The sequence below is a fragment of the Loxodonta africana genome, chromosome 16 (assembly GCF_030014295.1).
Source record: "Loxodonta africana isolate mLoxAfr1 chromosome 16, mLoxAfr1.hap2, whole genome shotgun sequence".
Classification (NCBI taxonomy): domain Eukaryota; kingdom Metazoa; phylum Chordata; class Mammalia; order Proboscidea; family Elephantidae; genus Loxodonta; species Loxodonta africana.
In genome coordinates, this window is record NC_087357.1 from 20442396 (window position 1) to 20448634 (window position 6239).

Consider the following 6239-nt stretch of genomic DNA (forward strand, 5'->3'; position numbering starts at 1 on the left):
TGAACGTTTACAAATCCAGTCAGTCTGTCACATATAAGTTTACATACATCTTATTCCGTACTCCCACTTGCTCTCCCCCTAATAAGTCAGCCCTTCCAGTCTCTCCTTTCGTGACAATTTTGCCAGCTTCCCACTCTCTCTATCCTCCCATCCCCCCTCCAGACAGGAGATGCCAACACAATCTCAAGATTCAGACAGCTTTTTGGGGTATCTAGATGACCACGTGATTTCTCTAAGCGTCGCCGCCTTCTAATTGAATGTGCCTCCAGATTTTAAAGCATGCTAGAACTTGGAGCCCTGGTGGTACAGTGGTTAAGTGTTCAGCTGCTTAAGTGGTTAAGCTTTTTGTTAAAAGGTTGGCCGTTCGAATCCACCAGCTGCTCCTTGGAAACCCTGTGGGGTAGTTCTACCTGTCCTATAGGGTCGCTATGAGTCAGAATCAACTCAACGGCAACGGTTCTTTTTTTTTTTTTTTTTTGTAACAGAGCACTTTGGTTAGTCTTAAACTCTGCATTCATGATTTCTGGGTGATGTGACAAACAGTGTTACAAGAAAATAGTGGTGATTCCTAGTGACCCCATGTGTGCAGAGTAGAACTGCTCCGTAGGGTTTTCAAGCCTGTGACCTTTCAGAGGCAAAATGCCAGGCCTGTCTTACAAGGCGCCCCTGGGTGGGTTCAAACTGCCAACGTTTTGACCAGTAGTCCAGTACTTCACCGTTTGTTTCACCCAGGAGCTCCTTATAAAAAGGGAAAGTAGGATAAAATAATCTCCTGGAAGTCTAGGCCCAGGGGAGGTGTTTAAGCATCTGGCATATAGTAGGTATACAGTCAGAGCTTTTAGAGTGACTAGAAATGACTTTTCTAGTTTTGTCAATTTTCCTACACTCTCAATGGAATAATCAGCCTGAAAACCATTCTAATGTTTCATTTTTTTTAATTTTAGTAATATCTATTGAGGACCTAAAATGAGAGATACAATGCTTGGTGTTGTGGAAAGATGAACATGGATAAAATACAGAGCTGAGAGCAGGGTGAGGCAAGTGAGGTGCCTACGGCCCCAAATTTAAAGAAGCACTCATTCTCAGGGTAGTGCAAAGGCCTGCTAAAACGCAATCCTTGCCCTCAAAGGGTTTCATGTCTGGAGAGCAAAAGACACAAGTAAAGAGTAGATTAGAATATACAACTATGGGTCTCTACTTGCCTGGAGCAAAAGAGAAAGAAGGAAGCCAAATACACAAGAAGAAACTAGTCTATAGGACCAATAGCCTACCTGAACCATGGCCTCATCATTCCTGAGACCAGAAAAACTAGATGTTGCCCAGCTACCACTACTGACTGTTCTGACCAGCGACACAGTAGATGGTTCAGAATAGAATGGGAGAGAAATATACAACAAACTCAAATTCTTACAAAGAAACCAGACTTACTGGACCAGTAGAGACTAGAGGAACCCTGAGACTTTTACCCTGAGATACCACATACACTTGGAAATGAAGCCACTCCCAGAGGTCATCCTTCAGCTAAATAACAGATTTGCTCATAAAATAAATAATATCACCCGTAAGTCCTGTGCTCCTTTAAAAAATTATCTATATGAGACCAAACAGTCAACATTTGCCCTAAAGCGAAGATGAGAAAGGCAAGCGGGGGGCGGGGGTGGGGGAAGCTAGATTAATGGGAACGGAACAACCAGAACAGAAATAATGAGAATGTTGACACATTGTGAAAAATGTAACCAATGCCACTGAACAGTATGTATATAAATTGCTAAATGGGAACCTAATTTGCTGTGTAAACTTGCACCAAAAACACAATAAAAAAAAAATATATATATATATATATTTGTTATTGTTGTTGTTTTTGTTGTTAGGTGCCACTGAGTCGGTTCTGACTCATAGTGACCCTATAGGACAGAGTAGAACTGCCCCATAGGGTTTCCAAGGAGTGACTGGTGGATTTGAACTGCCCACATTCTGGTTAGCAGCCAAGCTCTTAACCACTACACCACCAGGGCTCCATATATATATATGTAGAGAGAGAGTAAATTTGGGACCTGTTATGGATTGAATTTTGTCCCCCAAAAATACCTGTCAACTTAGCTGGGCCATGAGTCCCAGTATTGTGTGATTGTTCACCATTTTATGTGATTTCCCTATGTGTTGTAAATCCTATCACTATGATGAAATACGATGGATTAGTGGCAGTTATATTGATGAGGTCTATAAGATTAGATAGTGTCTTAAGCCAATCTCTTTGAGATATAAAAGAGAGAGGCAAGCAGAAAGACAGGGGGACCTCCTACCACCAAGAAAGCGGCACCGGGAGCAGAGCACGTCCTTTGGACCTGAGGTTCCTGTGCTAAGATGCTCCCAGACCAAGGGAAGACTGATGACAAGGACCTTCCTTCAGAGCAGACAGAGAGAAAAAGCCTTCCCCTGGAGCTGATGCCCTGAATTTGGACTTTTAGCCTACTGGTCTGTGAGAGAATAAACTTTTCTTTGTTAAAGCCGTCCACTTGTGGTATTTCTGTTATGGCAGCACTAGATGACTAAGACAGGGCCTAAAGCAGATGAAAAAAAATCACAAGATTAAGAAGAAATAAAATGGACCAAAGACCTGAATGTAAAACCTCAATCTATAAAATTTCTAGGAGGAAATATAGAAGAAAATTTTCATGACCTTGGGTTAGGCCAGGAGTTCTTAGATACAATGCCAAAAGCATGATCCACAAAATAAAAATAATTGATAAACTGGTCTTCATTAAAATTAAGAACTTTTGTTCTCTGAAAGACACTGTTAAGAGAATGAAATGACGAGCCACAGATTGGGAAAAAATATTTGCAAACCATTTGATGAAGACTAGAAATGAAAATACCCACGCAAAAACTTGTACAGGAAAGTTCACGCAGCATTAGGTGGAAACAGCCCAAATGTCCAGTTGATGAATGGATAAATGAAACGTGGTATATCCATGCAATGGAATAGAGGAACGAAGTACTGACACAGGCTACAACAATGAACCGTGAAAACAATATGCTAAGTGAAAGAAGCCAGACACAAAAGTCATATATTGTATGATTCCACTCATATGAAATGTCCAGAACAGGCAAGTCTATAGAGAAAATAAAGTAGTGCTTACCTAGGGCTGGGGGGAGGGGCAATAAGGTGGATTGCTAAAAGATACAGGCTTCTTTACAGGGTGATGAAAATGTTCTAAAATTGATTGTAGGTGATGGTTGAACTCTGTAAATATATTAAAGAACATTAAGCTGTATACTTTAAATAGGGAAATTGTATGGTATATGAATTATAGCTCACTAAAGCTGTTTCTTTTTTAAAGGAAGATAATCTGTAGAAAGTGTTCTTCAATGTTCTACTTAAAATATTGAAAACTAGAAATCATTTGAATATCACTCAGCAGAAGCATGGTAATGCAAATTATGATACATCAATAAGCAGAACTCAACACAGCATTTAAAAACATATCCAGGGCCAAAGACGAGCAACTAATTTGGAAAGATGTAAATAAAGTCTTATTTTTGTTAAAAAAAAAAAAAAAAGCAACAAACTATGCAGTGGAGAAAGATAGTTGGTTTGGAGAAGGAGACAGATGCAGCCACGTGCCCCCGGAGATGCAGAAGAATGGGCCAGGTTGGCAAAAGGTGGAGATCAAGGGCAAGGGCATTTCCAGAGTTTTGGTAGGAGAGTACAGAAGTATCTGTGCTGGCTTGTTTCCTGGTGGTGAGTGGGCATGAAGCCTGCGCAGGTGGGATGAGCCTTTATGGGCCAGGGTGACGGCCTTGAATTTGGTTCTGTGTGCCAGAAGGCAGGCATTGGTAGAAGAACAACTTTCCAAGCTCTTGGCTCTTTCCTCCGCTGTCTCCCTCACTGTTGCCGTGACTTGACCAGGCACTGAATACACTTGCTCCCGTTCCTTGAGCATTCACGCTGTGCTGGATATTATGCCAAATTCTTCTTGCGCTTCATCCTGTTGACTGCTTGCGATGTGTTTATGAAGTAGGTAGTGTTATTGTATGCCCATTGCCACACATCACAAAGAGCGGAGCCAAGATTCTAAGCCAGGCACTCTGACTTTACACTCCGAAGAAGACATCTGAATCAAGGCATGACCCAGGCTCAGGAAAACCTGTCTCACAGCTTCCCAAGGATGTTTCACTTTGATAGCCTTCACCCAACCAGAGGAGGCCCACCTGTTGGCTGGACACATGTTAGAGACTCACCACTTTGGTGTTCCCCAGTTGGGGCAGATGATTCTAGTTGTTTGAATTCAGTGACAGTATTTGTGTGAGAAACGAGCCCTGGTGGCACAAGAGTTAAGCACTTAGCTTCTGACTGAAAATTTGGCTGTTGGAACCCACCCAGCTGCTCCACGGGATAAAGACCTGACAATAAGCTTCCGTAAAGATTACTACTTAGAAAACCTTATGGGGCAGTTTTACTCCGTCACATGGGGTCACTATGAGTCAAAAATGATTCGAAGGGAAACACCAACAATAACACAACAGTTGTGTGAGGTAGAGTCTCTAGGTAGTGCAAACAGTTAATGATTTTGGCTGCTAACTGAAAAATTGGAGGTTCGAATCTGCCCAAAGGCACCTCAGAAGAAAGGTTTGGCAATCTACTTCTGAAAAATAAGCCCCTGAAAACCCTATGGAGCACATTTCTACTCTGACACACGTGGGGTCGCCATGAGTCGGATTTGACTCAACAACACCTGGCTTTTTTAAGTTCTGTGAAGTAGAATATGAATCTGCCAAAAGCCCTCAGGTAAATGGGGCATAGCGAACAGCCTGGCAATTTCATTCTTTGAGCAGTCCAAGCAGCAACACCTTTATGTGCCAACAGGTTATCTTTCTTCTGAGGAAGCTGCTCCTCAGACGCATTAATAAAAATAAATTTGTTCCTTGCAGTATAAAACAAGCAAACGAATCCATTGCCGTTAAGTTGATTCTGACTCAGCGACCATATAGGACAGAGTCAAACTGCCCCATAGGGTTTGCAAGGAGTGTTGGTGGGTTTGAACTGCCAACATTTTGGTTGGCAGCCGAATGTTTCACCGCTCCATCACCAGGGCTCCTTGCAGTGTACCAAAACTAAAAACCAAACCTGTTGCCATGGAGTCAATTCCAACTCATAGTGAGCCTATAGGACAGAGTAGAACTGCTCCATAGGGTTTCCAAGGAGCACCTGGTGGATTCAAACTGCCAAGCTTTTGGTTAGTAACTGAGCTCTTAACCACTGGGCTACCAGGGCTCCACTTGCAATATAAAACCTAGTGCCATCGAGTTGATTCCGACTCATAGCAATCCTATAGGACAGAGTAGAACTGCCCCATAGAGTTTCCAAGGAGCGCCTGGTGGATTTGAACTGCCAACCCTTGGGTTAGCAGCTGTAGCACTTAACCACTACGCCACCAGGGTTTCCCACTTGCAGTATAGGACCTGCCTGTTCTTGGCACTGAACCCTACACCTAGAACTCTGCTCTGGGACCTTCCATAAACGTTACTTGAATTACACTAAAAATTCTAATCAAGTGACAGGAGGGGGCCCCCAGACACTGGATGATTATAGTGGCCTGGTTTCAAATGTTCTGCTCTGCGAGAGGTTCCCCTCTAAAAGGATTCCCATTTACATTCTCTCAGTTGTTTCTGCCAGAAGAAACTGCCTACCTGAGGCTGTTTCCAAAAGGAAGTGAGGAAGCTGCATTATGATTTTACTTCTCCTCTCTCCTCTCTCTCTCTTTCCTCCTCCCCCTTCTTAGGTATTTTGATCATGAAAGAAAAACAAGTATAACCCTGTGATCCAGCAGAAGCGTTGAAGCAAGCTCATTGTAACCCCGTGTTCAAAACACTCGGAGATGGGTATGTGAGTCCAGATTGCATTCCTCCCCTTCAAGATTTTTTTTCAGGATTTACCAGTGTGGAATTTTCTAGACACTTTGTTGTGGGCCCTCATAGATGTCAAAATAATGTGCAGGCATCAGCAGAAAAAAGGAAAACACCATCTTCTCAACTTGGCTAGCTATGGGCAAGGGCGCCTTGTTTAATTTGCTCCTCAAAGTGTGGTCCTGGGCCAGCAGTATTGGCCTCACCTGGGAGCTTGTCAGAAATGCAGATGCAAGGGTTCAACCCAGGCCTGTTGAATCAGAATCTCCAGTTTAACAAGATCCCCAGGTGATTGCTATACACGTTAAAGTTTGAATAGCACTAGTTTAGTA